The sequence below is a fragment of the Mustela erminea genome, chromosome 8 (assembly GCF_009829155.1).
Source record: "Mustela erminea isolate mMusErm1 chromosome 8, mMusErm1.Pri, whole genome shotgun sequence".
Taxonomy (NCBI): domain Eukaryota; kingdom Metazoa; phylum Chordata; class Mammalia; order Carnivora; family Mustelidae; genus Mustela; species Mustela erminea.
In genome coordinates this window covers 67,982,881-67,996,380 of record NC_045621.1, presented here as the reverse complement: position 1 = coordinate 67,996,380, position 13,500 = coordinate 67,982,881, and the positions used below count along the sequence as shown (strand labels likewise).

At 40.8% G+C, this 13,500-nt stretch overlaps 1 non-coding gene across 1 annotated transcript; it reads left to right on the top strand.

The window, feature by feature from the left end:
• The first annotated feature begins 13,113 nt into the window (after positions 1 to 13,113).
• LOC116597960 lies at positions 13,114 to 13,220 on the top strand. The gene has a single exon (XR_004288874.1). It is a non-coding gene; the product is annotated as a U6 spliceosomal RNA (small nuclear RNA).
• Positions 13,221 to 13,500: the final 280 nt, after the last annotated feature.

The following is a 13,500-nucleotide window of genomic DNA, read 5'->3' as shown; positions in this document are numbered from 1 at the left end:
CCCAAAGATTTTGGACCATTGTATTTTCATTGTCATTTCTCTACATGTAATTTTTTATTTCTTCTTTTATTTCTGGTTGATTCATTCATTGTGTAGTAGTGTGTTATTTAACCTCCATGTATTTGTGCTATTTTCAGATTTTCTCTTGTGGCTGATTTGTAGTTTCATAGCATTGTGGTCAGAAAAGATGCATAGTATGTCCTCGATCTTTTTGAATGTGTTGAGAGTTGTTTTGTGGCCTAATATGTGATCTGTCCTGGAGAATGTTCTGTGTGTACTTGAAAAGAATGTGTATTCTGCTGTCTTAGGATAGTATGTTCTGTATATATCTGTTAAATCCCTCTGGTCCAGTGTGTCATTCAGATTCACTATTTCCTTGTTGATTTTCTGTTTGGATGATCTGTCCATTGATGTAAGTAGGGTTTTAAAGTCCCCTGTTATTATTGTATTACTCTCAATTAGTTCCTTTGTGTGTGTTATTAACTGCTTCATGTGTTTGGTTGCTCCCATTTTGGGTACATAAATACTTGTAACTGTTATATCTTCTTGTTGGATTGTCCCCTTTATAATTATATAGTGTCCTCCTTTGTCTCTTGTTACAGTCTTTGTTTTAGTCTATTTTGTCTAATATAAGTATGACTAGCCCAGCTTTCTTTTGACATACATTTGCATGATAAATGTTTCTCCATTCTCTCACTTTCGATTTGCATGTCTCTTTAAGGCTGAAATGAGTCTCTTGCAGGCAGCTTATAAATGAGTATTTTTTTTTTTTACCCATTTTGTCACCCCATGTTTTTTGATTGGAGTGTTTATTCCATTTACATTCAAAGTAAGTATTGATAGATATATATTCATTACCATATTGTGACTGTTTTGTGGTTGTTTTTGTAGTTCTTCTGTGACCTTTTGCTCTCTTTCACAGTTTGCTAGCTTGCTTTAGTGATAAATCTGGATTCCTTTCTCTTTGTTTTTTGGATATGTAGTAGTGGTTTGGGGTTTGTGGTTACCATTAAGTTTGAATATAACATCTCGTGCATGTAGTAATTTATATGAAATTGATGGGCACTTAAGTTTGAACCCATCCTGCTCTCCCCTCCCCCATGGTTTTAGGTATGTAGTGTCATACCTTACATCCTTTTATTCTGTGAATCTGTTGACCTAATTTTACAGATATGATTATTTTTGCTGCTTTTGTGTTTCCCTTTTTTTCTTTTCTTTTCATTTTTATTTAAAATCTTTATTTAAATTCCAGTCAGTTGACATGTAGTGTAATATTAGTTTCAGGTATAGAATTTAGTGACTCATCACTACATACAACACCCGGTACCCAGCACAATGAGTGCCCTCCTCAATACCCAACACCCATTGAACCCAAACGCCTGCCCCCCTCTTCTCCAGTAACACTAGGTTTGTTCTCTACAGTTAAGAATCTGTTTTCTGGTTTGACTCTCCCCACCCCACCATGTTCATCTGTTTTGATTCTTAAATTCCACGTATGCGTGAAATCATATGGTATTTGTCTTTCTCTGACTGACTTAGCATAATACTCTCTAGCTCCATCCACATCATTGTAAATGGCAAGATTTCCTTCTTTTTTTTTTTTTTTTAATTTTTTATTTTTTATAAAATATATTTTTATCCCCAGGGGTACAGGTCTGTGAATCACCAGGTTTACACACTTCACAGCACTCACCAAAGCACAAACCCTCCCCAATGTCCATAATCCCACCCCCTTCTCCCAAACCCCCTCCCCCCAGCAACCCTCAGTTTGTTTTGTGAGATTAAGAGTCACTTATGGTTTGTCTCCCTCCCAATCCCATCTTGTTTCATTGATTCTTCTCCTACCCACTTAAGCCCCCATGTTGCATCACCACTTCCTCATATCAGGGAGATCATATGATAGTTGTCTTTCTCTGCTTGACTTATTTCACTAAGCATGATACGCTCTAGTTCCATCCATGTTGTCGCAAATGGCAAGATTTCATTTCTTTTGATGGCTGCATAGTATTCCATTGTGTATATATACCACATCTTCTTGATCCATTCATCTGTTGATGGACATCTAGGTTCTTTCCATAGTTTGGCTATTGTAGACATTGCTGCTATAAACATTCGGGTGCACGTGCCCCTTTGGATCACTACGTTTGTATCTTTAGGGTAAATACCCAATAGTGCAATTGCTGGGTCATAGGGCAGTTCTATTTTCAACATTTTGAGGAACCTCCATGCTGTTTTCCAGAGTGGCTGCACCAGCTTGCATTCCCACCAACAGTGTAGGAGGGTTCCCCTTTCTCCGCATCCTCGCCAGCATCTGTCATTTCCTGACTTGTTGATTTTAGCCATTCTGACTGGTGTGAGGTGATATCTCATTGTGGTTTTGATTTGTATTTCCCTGATGCCGAGTGATATGGAGCACTTTTTCATGTGTCTGTTGGCCATCTGGATGTCTTCTTTGCAGAAATGTCTGTTCATGTCCTCTGCCCATTTCTTGATTGGATTATTTGTTCTTTGGGTGTTGAGTTTGCTAAGTTCTTTATAGATTCTGGACACTAGTCCTTTATCTGATATGTCGTTTGCAAATATCTTCTCCCATTCTGTCAGTTGTCTTTTGATTTTGTTAACTGTTTCCTTTGCTGTGCAAAAGCTTTTGATCTTGATGAAATCCCAATAGTTCATTTTTTCCCTTGCTTCCCTTGCCTTTGGCGTTGTTCCTAGGAAGATGTTGCTGCGGCAGAGGTCGAAGAGGTTGCTGCCTGTGTTCTCCTCAAGGATTTTGATGGATTCCTTTCGCACATTGAAGTCCTTCATCCATTTTGAGTCTATTTTTGTGTGTGGTGTAAGGAAATGGTCCAATTTCATTTTTCTGCATGTGGCTGTCCAATTTTCCCAGCACCATTTATTGAAGAGGCTGTCTTTTTTCCATTGGACATTCTTTCCTGCTTTGTCGAAGATTAATTGACTGTAGAGTTGAGGGTCTATTTCTGGGCTCTCTATTCTGTTCCATTGATCTATGTGTCTGTTTTTGTGCCAGTACCATGCTGTCTTGATGATGACAGCTTTGTAATAGAGCTTGAAGTCCGGAATTGTGATGCCACCAACGTTGGCTTTCTTTTTCAATATCCCTTTGGCTATTCGCGGTCTTTTCTGGTTCCATATAAATTTTAGAATTATTTGTTCCATTTCTTTGAAAAAGATGGATGGTACTTTGATAGGAATTGCATTAAATGTGTAGATTGCTTTAGGTAGCATAGACATTTTCACAATATTTATTCTTCCAATCCAGGAGCATGGAACATTTTTCCATTTCTTTGTGTCTTCCTCAATTTCTTTCATGAGTACTTTATAGTTTTCTGAGTATAGATTCTGTGTCTCTTTGGTTAGGTTTATTCCTAGGTATCTTATGGTTTTGGATGCAATTGTAAATGGGATTGACTCCTTAATTTCTCTTTCTTCTGTCTTGCTGTTGGTGTAGAGAAATGCAACTGATTTCTGTGCATTGATTTTATATCCTGACACTTTACTGAATTCCTGTATAAGTTCTAGCAGTTTTGGAGTGGAGTCTTTTGGGTTTTCCACATATAGTATCATATCATCTGCGAAGAGTGATAATTTGACTTCTTCTTTGCCGATTTGGATGCCTTTAATTTCCTTTTGTTGTCTGATTGCTGAGGCTAGGACCTCTAGTACTATGTTGAATAGCAGTGGTGATAATGGACATCCCTGCCGTGTTCCTGACCTTAGCGGAAAAGCTTTCAGTTTTTCTCCATTGAGAATGATATTTGCGGTGGGTTTTTCATAGATGGCTTTGATGATATTGAGGTATGTGCCCTCTATCCCTACACTTTGAAGAGTTTTGATCAGGAAGGGATGCTGTACTTTGTCAAATGCTTTTTCAGCATCTATTGAGAGTATCATATGGTTCTTGTTCTTTCTTTTATTGATGTGTTGTATCACATTGACTGATTTGCGGATGTTGAACCAACCTTGCAGCCCTGGAATAAATCCCACTTGGTCGTGGTGAATAATCTTTTTAATGTACTGTTGAATCCTATTGGCTAGTATTTTGTTGAGTATTTTCGCATCTGTGTTCATCAAGGATATTGGTCTATAGCTCTCTTTTTTGGTGGGATCCTTGTCTGGTTTTGGGATCAAGGTGATGCTGGCCTCATAAAATGAGTTTGGAAGTTTTCCTTCCATTTCTATTTTTTGGAACAGTTTCAGGAGAATAGGAATTAGTTCTTCTTTAAATGTTTGGTAGAATTCCCCCGGGAAGCCGTCTGGCCCTGGGCTTTTGTTTGTTTGGAGATTTTTAATGACTGTTTCAATCTCCTTACTGGTTATGGGTCTGTTCAGGCTTTCTATTTCTTCCTGGTTCAGTTGTGGTAGTTTATATGTTTCTAGGAATGCATCCATTTCTTCCAGATTGTCAAATTTATTGGCGTAGAGTTGCTCATAGTATGTTCTTATAATAGTTTGTATTTCTTTGGTGTTAGTTGTGATCTCTCCTCTTTCATTCATGATTTTATTTATTTGGGTCCTTTCTCTTTTCTTTTTGATAAGTCGGGCCAGGGGTTTATCAATTTTATTAATTCTTTCAAAGAACCAGCTCCTAGTTTCGTTGATTTGTTCTATTGTTTTTTTGGTTTCTATTTCATTGATTTCTGCTCTGATCTTTATGATTTCTCTTCTCCTGCTGGGTTTAGGGTTTCTTTCTTGTTCTTTCTCCAGCTCCTTTAGCTGTAGGGTTAGGTTGTGTACCTGTGAGACCTTTCTTGTTTCTTGAGAAAGGCTTGAACCGCTATATATTTTCCTCTCAGGACTGCCTTTGTTGTGTCCCACAGATTTTGAACCGTTGTATTTTCATTATCATTTGTTTCCATGATTTTTTTCAATTCTTCTTTAATTTCCCGGTTGACCCATTCATTCTTTAGAAGGATGCTGTTTAGTCTCCATGTATTTGGGTTCTTTCCAAACTTCCTTTTGTGGTTGAGTTCTAGCTTTAGAGCATTGTGGTCTGAAAATATGCAGGGAATGATCCCAATCTTTTGATACCGGTTGAGTCCTGATTTAGGACCGAGGATGTGATCTATTCTGGAGAATGTTCCATGTGCACTAGAGAAGAATGTATATTCTGTTGCTTTGGGATGAAATGTTCTGAATATATCTGTGATGTCCATCTGGTCCAGTGTGTCGTTTAAGGCCTTTATTTCCTTGCTGATCTTTTGCTTGGATGACCTGTCCATTTCAGTGAGGGGAGTGTTAAAGTCCCCTACTATTATTGTATTATTGTTGATGTGTTTCTTTGATTTTGTTATTAATTGGTTTATATAGTTGGCTGCTCCCACGTTGGGGGCATAGATATTTAAAATTGTTAAATCTTCTTGTTGGACAGACCCTTTGAGTATGATATAGTGTCCTTCCTCATCTCTTATTATAGTCTTTGGCTTAAAATCTAATTGATCTGATATAAGGATTGCCACTCCTGCTTTCTTCTGATGTCCATTAGCATGGTAAATTCTTTTCCACCCCCTCACTTTAAATCTGGAGGTGTCTTCGGGCTTAAAATGAGTTTCCTGGAGGCAACATATAGATGGGTTTTGTTTTTTTATCCATTCTGATACCCTGTGTCTTTTGACAGGGGCATTTAGCCCATTAACATTCAGGGTAACTATTGAGAGATATGAATTTAGTGCCATTGTATTGCCTGTAAGGTGACTGTTACTGTATATGGTCTCTGTTCCTTTCTGATCTACCACTTGTAGGCTCTCTCTTTGCTTAGAGGACCCCTTTCAATATTTCCTGTAGAGCTGGTTTGGTATTTGCAAATTCTTTCAGTTTTTGTTTGTCCTGGAAGCTTTTAATCTCTCCTTCTATTTTCAATGATAGCCTAGCTGGATATAGTATTCTTGGCTGCATGTTTTTCTCGTTTAGTGCTCTGAAAATATCATGCCAGCTCTTTCTGGCCTGCCACGTCTCTGTGGATAAGTCAGCTGCCAATCTAATATTTTTACCATTGTATGTTACAGACTTCTTTTCCCGGGCTGCTTTCAGGATTTTCTCTTTGTCACTGAGACTTGTAAATTTTACTATTAGGTGACAGGGTGTGGGCCTATTCTTATTGATTTTGAGGGGCATTCTCTGAACCTCCTGAATTTTGATGCTCGTTCCCTTTGCCATATTGGGGAAATTCTCCCCAATAATTCTCTCCAGTATACCTTCTGCTCCCCTCTCTCTTTCTTCTTCTTCTGGAATCCCAATTATTCTAATGTTGTTTCGTCTTATGGTGTCACTTATCTCTCGAATTCTCCCCTCGTGGTCCAGTAGCTGTTTGTCCCTCTTTTGCTCAGCTTCTTTATTCTCTGTCATTTGGTCTTCTATATCACTAATTCTTTCTTCTGCCTCATTTATCCTAGCGGTGAGAGCCTCCATTTTTGATTGCACCTCATTAATAGCTTTTTTGATTTCAACTTGGTTAGATTTTAGTTCTTTTATTTCTCCAGAAAGGGCTTTTATATCTCTCGAGAGGGTTTCTCTAATATCTTCCATGCCTTTTTCGAGCCCGGCTAGAACCTTGAGAATTGTCATTCTGAACTCTAGATCTGACATATTACCAATGTCTATATTGATTAGGTCCCTAGCCTTCGGTACTGCCTCTTGTTCTTTTTTTTGTGTTGAATTTTTCCGTCTTGTCATTTTGTCCAGATAAGAGTATATGAAGGGGCAAGTAAAGTACTAAAAGGGTGGCACCAACCCCAGGAAAATATGCTTTAACCAAATTAGAAGAGATCCAAAATCGTGAGGGGGGAGAAAGGGGATAAAAAGAGGTTCAAAAAGGAAGAAAGAAAGAAAGAAAAAAAAAGAAGAAGAAAGAAAAAGAAAAAAAAAAAAGAAAAGAAAAGAATTTAAAAAAAGAGAAAACACCTAAGAAAAATGTAAAAAAGAAAAAATATATATATTAGATAAACTAGTAAAAAATCGTTAAAAAAGAAAAAGGTAACAGTTAAAAAAAAAAAAATTACCCGAAGGCAAGAAAAAAAAAAAAACCAAAAAATGAAAAAGAAAAAAATTAAATTAACTGCAAGACTAAAAAAAATCACAGGGAAAAAGCCATGAGTTCCATGCTTGGCTTTCTCCTCCTCTGGATTTCTGCTGCTCTCCTTGGTATTGAAACCGCTCCTTGGTAGGTGAACTTGGTCTCGGCTGGATTTCTTGTTGATCTTCTGGGGGAGGGGCCTGTAGTAGTGATTCTCAAGTGTCTTTGCCCCAGGCGGAATTACACCGCCCTTACCCGGGGCCGGGGTGAGTAATCCAATCGGGTTTGCTTTCAGGAGCTTTTGTTCCCTGAGCGCTTTCCGTAGAGTTCTGGAGGACGGGAATACTAATGGCGGCCTCCTGGTCTCCGGCCCGGAGGAGCCGAGAGCCCAGGGCCGCACTCCTCAGTGCGCCCTCAGAGAACAGCGCCCAGTTACTCCCGTCTGCCCGACCTCCGGCCGCGCTCCGAGCTCACTGAGCCTGCGACCGGTTCAAGGTAACACCGAGCTGCGAGCTTACTGTCGGCTCTGTCTCTGTAGCCGGCTTTCCCGTTCCAATACCCGCAAGCTCTGCAACACTCAGACACCCCCGATCCTTCTGTGACCCTGCGGGACCCGAGGCCAGGCTGACCCCGTGTGGGCTTTGCCCCGGGTAGCCTCTGGAGCGATGTCCCTCAGCGGAACAGACTTTTAAAAGTCCTGATTTTGTGCGCCGTTGCTCTGCCGCTTGCCGGGAGCCGGCCCCTCCCCCCGGGGTCTATCTTCCCGTCGCTTTGGATTCACTTCTCCGCCGGTCCTACCTTTCAGAAAGTGGCTGTTTTTCTGTTTCCAGAATTGCTGTTCTTCTTCTCTTCGATCTGCCGATGGATTTTCAGGTGTTTGCAATCTTTAGATAAGCTATCTAGCTGATCTCCGGCTAGCTGAAGTAGTCTCAGCCTGCTACTTCTCCGCCATCTTGACTCCTCCCCGATTTCCTTGTTTTTTATGGCTGAGTAATATTCTGTGTGTGTGTGTGTGTGTGTATACCACATCTTGTTTTCCTATTTTTCTTACTGTTACTTACAGTCTTTCCTTTTCACTCAGAGTCCCCTTTAATACTTCTTCTAAGGCTGGTTTATTGCTCATGAACTCTTTTAGCTTTTGTTTGTCTGAGAAGCTCTTTATCTCTCCTTCTGTTCTGAATGGTAGCCTTGCTGGATAGAGGATTCTTAGCTATAGATTTTTATTTAATTTCAACATTTTGTATCTTGCCACTTCCTTCTGGCCTGCAAAGCCTTGGCTAACAAATCTGCTGATAGCCTTTTGAAGTTTCCCTTGTGTTTAATTATCTTTTCTCTTGCTGTTTTTAAAATCCTCTCTTTATCACTACTGTTTGCCATTTTAACTACTACGTGTCTTGGTGTGGACCTCCTTAGGTTGATTCTGTTGAGGCATCTTTGTGCCACCTGGATCTGGATATCTGTTTCCTTCCCCAGATTGGAGAAGTTTGGGCCTGTTATTTCGTCAAATAAATTTTCTGTCCCCTCTTCTCTTTCTCCTTCTGGATCCCTATAATGTGAATGTTATTATACTTGATGGAATTAGTAAGTTCCTGAAGTACATTCTTATTTTACAAATTTTTTCTCTCTCACCTGCTTATCTTTATTACTTTCCATTACTCTGTCTTCCAGATTATTAATTCATTCCTCTACTTTCTCTACTGTATTTATTATGTCAAGTGTATTTTTTAATTTATTTTATTCCTCATCTCTGATTGGTTCTTTTTATCTCTGTGTTAGGGGTCTTACTGATGCCCTTCACTCTTTTCTCAAGTCCGGTGGGTATCTTTACACTCATTACTTTAAATTCTCGATCACGCTTATTGCTTACATCTGTGTTGCTTAGGTCTCTTGTGCTTTGGTCCTATTCTTCTTTGGGACATATTCCTCTGTCTCCTCATTTTGTCTCACTGTGGTGTTGGGAAAGTCAGCTACATCTCCGCTTGAAAGTAATGGCCTGAAGAAGTCCTGTAGTGCCTTCAGTGCAGTGTGTCCCGTGTACCAAAACTCCTGTGTGTACTGCATGTGCCCGGCTGTTGTGTTCTGGGTGCTTTTCCCTTCAGTTCAGGTGTCTGCAGAGGCTCTCTTTGCTTGTTGTGGCCAGTGTTTTGTCCCCAGCTGGGATGGGACATGCAATTTTAACAAAGTTTGCACCAGTCAGCTTACAAAAGGAGACCCGCTAAGCCAGGACCAGGGCTGGCCTGGGAAGATCCGCAGAGCACACCTGGGCAGGACACATAATTTTAATAAGCCGTGCCTTGAGCTTCTGCTCGGCCCACCACCACTGCCACCAGGACTCAGGACCCCCCAAACACAGGGCTTGGTGTAAACAAGTAAAGTAGTGAATTAGTAGATTAGATTAGTAAATAACTCTCCCTTATATCTCAGACATTTTTCAGTTCCTCTTTCTGTTTCTCCACAGACTTTTTGTCATGTCCCTATCACCCTCTGGATCTTCCAGAATGGAGACCACTGATTTTTTAAAATTCCGGGCTTTAAGTCCTGCTGATTTTAAGAACTCATTAAATTCGACCCCTTTCACTTTCAAAGCCAAATGTTATAGGGATTGTCTTCCCCGTGCAGGTTCTCTGGTGTGGTAGTCCGTTTGCCTCCCTTCCCCATGCCCATGGTTCTCTCTCTCCAGCAAACCATAGTGCAAGTCCGGTTAGTGCTGCCCACCCCCCCACCCACTGCCCCGGCCCCAGCCAACATTGTGTCTACCCTTCCTGCCCTCTTCAATGTGGCCTATTCTCTACATTTACCAGTGGAGTCTGTTCTGCCACTCTTTGGGTTGTTTTCTTGGTTACTCACACTGATGTGGGTTGGCAGCTAGTTGTGTCTGTGGGACAAGATGAAGCTAGGGTCCTCCTTCTCTGCCATCTTTCCCAGAAGTCAGAGATTAGCCTATTTGTCCAAGGTCAGACAAGTAGGAAGTGGTAGAGACGTGACTTGGACAGAGATGGACCCCAGAGCCTCTTGCTCCCCACAGTATAAGCCATGGACCCACAGCTTTGCGGCACCTGGAGCTTGTTGGAAATGTTGACTCTTAGACTCTGCTGCAGACTGCCTGCATCAGACCCTGTGTCTTCACGAGACCCCCAGGTCATTCTCGACATGTCACTGTGAGAGCAGCCTACTCTTCACCACTGCTGATGGCGACTTCCTAATCAAGGGCACTTTCTCCATTAGGCAGGTGTCCTGGAACTTCTTTGTGTCATTTGATGACACCCTGTAGTCAGATAAAACCTGTCTTCCCAGGGGAAGGTGCCCTTTTTTGTTTTTTGCCTTTAATGGGTCTTCCAGTCAGTGCATTGTGACAGGTGGAAGGGAGGAATGGGAGTTTTCAAGCTGTTCTTCCAATCATAAGCTCTAATTTTTCATCTTCATGATGTAACCCAAGCACAAACTGGGCTCTGTGAGCATTTCCTCTTCTGCATAACAATAAAGGTAATAAGCAACAAAACTGTAGGGCATCTTCCCACTAAAGGAAACAAAGAATTGATGGTGTGCATAAAGAACTGAGAAAGCATTTTCAAAAAGAATCTGCTCCTTTTACATCCTTCCGTGTCAGGAAGAACAACAACCACCACCACCAGAATGAATACAGTTTCAAGACACCTACACACTGACTTTGTGCACATGCCCCGCCCTACATTCATCATTGTATTACGGAGCCAAGACCCAGGTTATCAGAAATCAGGTCACTCTTGTACAAAGTGACCTATGTTGATAAGGAGTTCAGATTCAAGAGTTTGGTTCACAGTATTTTATAGTCCGTTAAAGGTACTTAAGCTTGCAGGCAGGGGCTGGAACACCCACTGGTAAGTCATGGGGTATAACAGGCATTGAAGTGTGAAACAAAAAGTCAGTGAGAATTAAAAGGAACTGTGTCTCCCCATCTGTGAAATGAGGAAGTAGAACTAAATTTCTATGCTTCCTTCCTACCTTAACGTCTTAGGATTTTATATAAACAAGCGTAATTATAATTACAGAGCACTTCCAAATAGTCTCCTTTACTCCTTACAAAAACCTAGGAGATTCCTATTATTGATCCTGTTTTACAGAGGAGGAAACTGGGGCACAAACATGCCAGTCACTCACCAGGTTATACTCTAAGAGGTGACGCTAACAACTTGCCCTCTCTCTTTACCGCAAAGATGCCTCTAGCTTCTCAACTCTTGTTACTGGTGCACTGGAATCACCAGTGGAAACAAAATGAGGCATTTCCACATGCAGGGCAGAGCCCTTTCCATAAATATTCAGGCCATCCAACGACTTCCTAAACAAGTGTCTAACTCGGCTACACTTCAAGTCCTCTGGGATCCTTCAGTGGTGCTGATGCCTGGATCCTACCCTGAGATTCTGATAGTCAGTCTGGTGTGTAGTCTAGGTATTGGGTTTTTTTCTTAAATGTTCCTTAGAAATTCAAATGTGCAGCCCAGGTGGAGTGTCTGTTCTGGATTTTCTGGGGTTGGGGTTGGTTCTGGAGGCAAGTTCCACTCTCATAGCATCAGATACTGACCTTATATGTTAACCTTTTTTATTATAATGCCAGATTTTAAATTCTGCTACTTAAAGTGGATTCATTTCCATCTGTTTTGTTTAAAATTTTTTCTTAGAGTCTTTTAAGTATTCCAGTATTTTATTACACACTAAGTTAAAAGAAAGGAAAAGAGCACAAATTAATTCCTACTGAAAGCAGCCATTATGTTATTTTACTCTTCAGAAGCAACTTTTTTTTTTTTAAAGATTTTATTTATTTATTTGACAGAGAGAGATCACAAGTAGGCAGAGAGGCAGGCAGAGAGAGAGAGAGGAGGAAGCAGGCTCTCTGCTGAGCAGAGAGCCCGATGCGGGACTCGATCCCAGGACCCTGAGATCATGACCTGAGCCGAAGGCAGCGGCTTAACCCACTGAGCCACCCAGGCGCCCCCAGAAGCAACTTTTTCACAAATTGTGATTATGATTTTTGGCCCCTTCTGTGTAAAACAGGAAGTAATATCACTGCATAGACAAATGGCAGTGCATTTTATATTTAAAAGTAAAAATAAATTAGCTATTGTGATGTCCATCCATTTTTTAAAATCAAATATTAGTTATCACATAATTTCCCCAAGAGCAAGAACCATGTCTGTGTTACTTCTGTATCTTCATCCCCAGACACAGACCTTGGCCTGTAATGGGTACTGTAAGACTTCTCTACAACTAATGAATATGGAAATAAGTGAATGAATTATAAATAGCTTCACATAATGAGGAAACTCAAACTATTGCACACTCATACCAAAAAATGACTATGTCAAAAGAAAATAGCACTTCTGTTTAAGACCTTCTCTCATTCTTTAAGAATGAGGTGTACCCTCAATTTTTTTTCAAGATTTTATTTATTTATTTGACAGACAGAGATCACAAGTAGGCAGAGAGGCAGAGAGAGAGAGAGAGGAGGAAGCAGGCTCCCCGCTGAGCAGAGAGCCCGATGCGGGACTTGATCCCAGGATCCTGAGATCATGACCCGAGCTGAAGGCAGCAGCTTAACCCACTGAGCCACCCAGGTGCCCGGACCTTCTCTCATTCTTACAGGCCACATAAAAGATGTTGGGGAGGGAAGGACTGTAGTAATAGAGAATTGGGGGTTGTTGTTGTTGTTAGAAATGATGAGGGGCAGAGGGAGAGAGAATCTTAAGCAGACTTCACACCTAGTGCAGAGACTGACACAGCGCTCGATCTCACTACCCTGAGATCATGACCTGAGTCAAAACCAAGAACTGGACACTTAAACTGACTGAGCCAGATGGGTGCCCCTTGTTTGTTTTTTATTGAGGTGCAGTTAACACATGGTGTTACATTAGTTACAGGTGTACAACACAGTAATTAGACAATTCCATACATTGTCATATTCAACCCAAGTGTAGCTGCCATTTACCATAAAATGCTGTTACATTATTAACTATATTCACTATGCTGTCTCTTTCATCCCTGTGACTTACACGTTCCAAAACTGAAAGCCTGTACCTCCCACTCTCCTTTATGATTTTCTTGTTTCCGTGCTCGCTTCAGCAGCACATATACTAAAATTGGAACGATACAGAGAAGATTGGCATGGCCCCTGCGCAAGGATGACACGCAAGGATGACACGCAAATTTATGATTTTCTTGTTTCCTCTCTATACCCTTCTCCCCTCTGGCAACCACCAGTTTGTTCTCTGTTTATGTGTCCGTTTCTCCTTTGTTTGCTTTTTTATATTCTGCGTCTAAGTGAAATCACATGGCATTTGTCTTTCTCTGACTTATGTCACTTAGCATTATACCCTCTAGTTCCATCCATGTTGTCACAAATGGCAAGATCTCTTTTTATGGCTGCATAATATTCCATAGATCATGTATACCATATCTTCTTTTTCCATTCATCTAACAGTTATTAAACTACACCT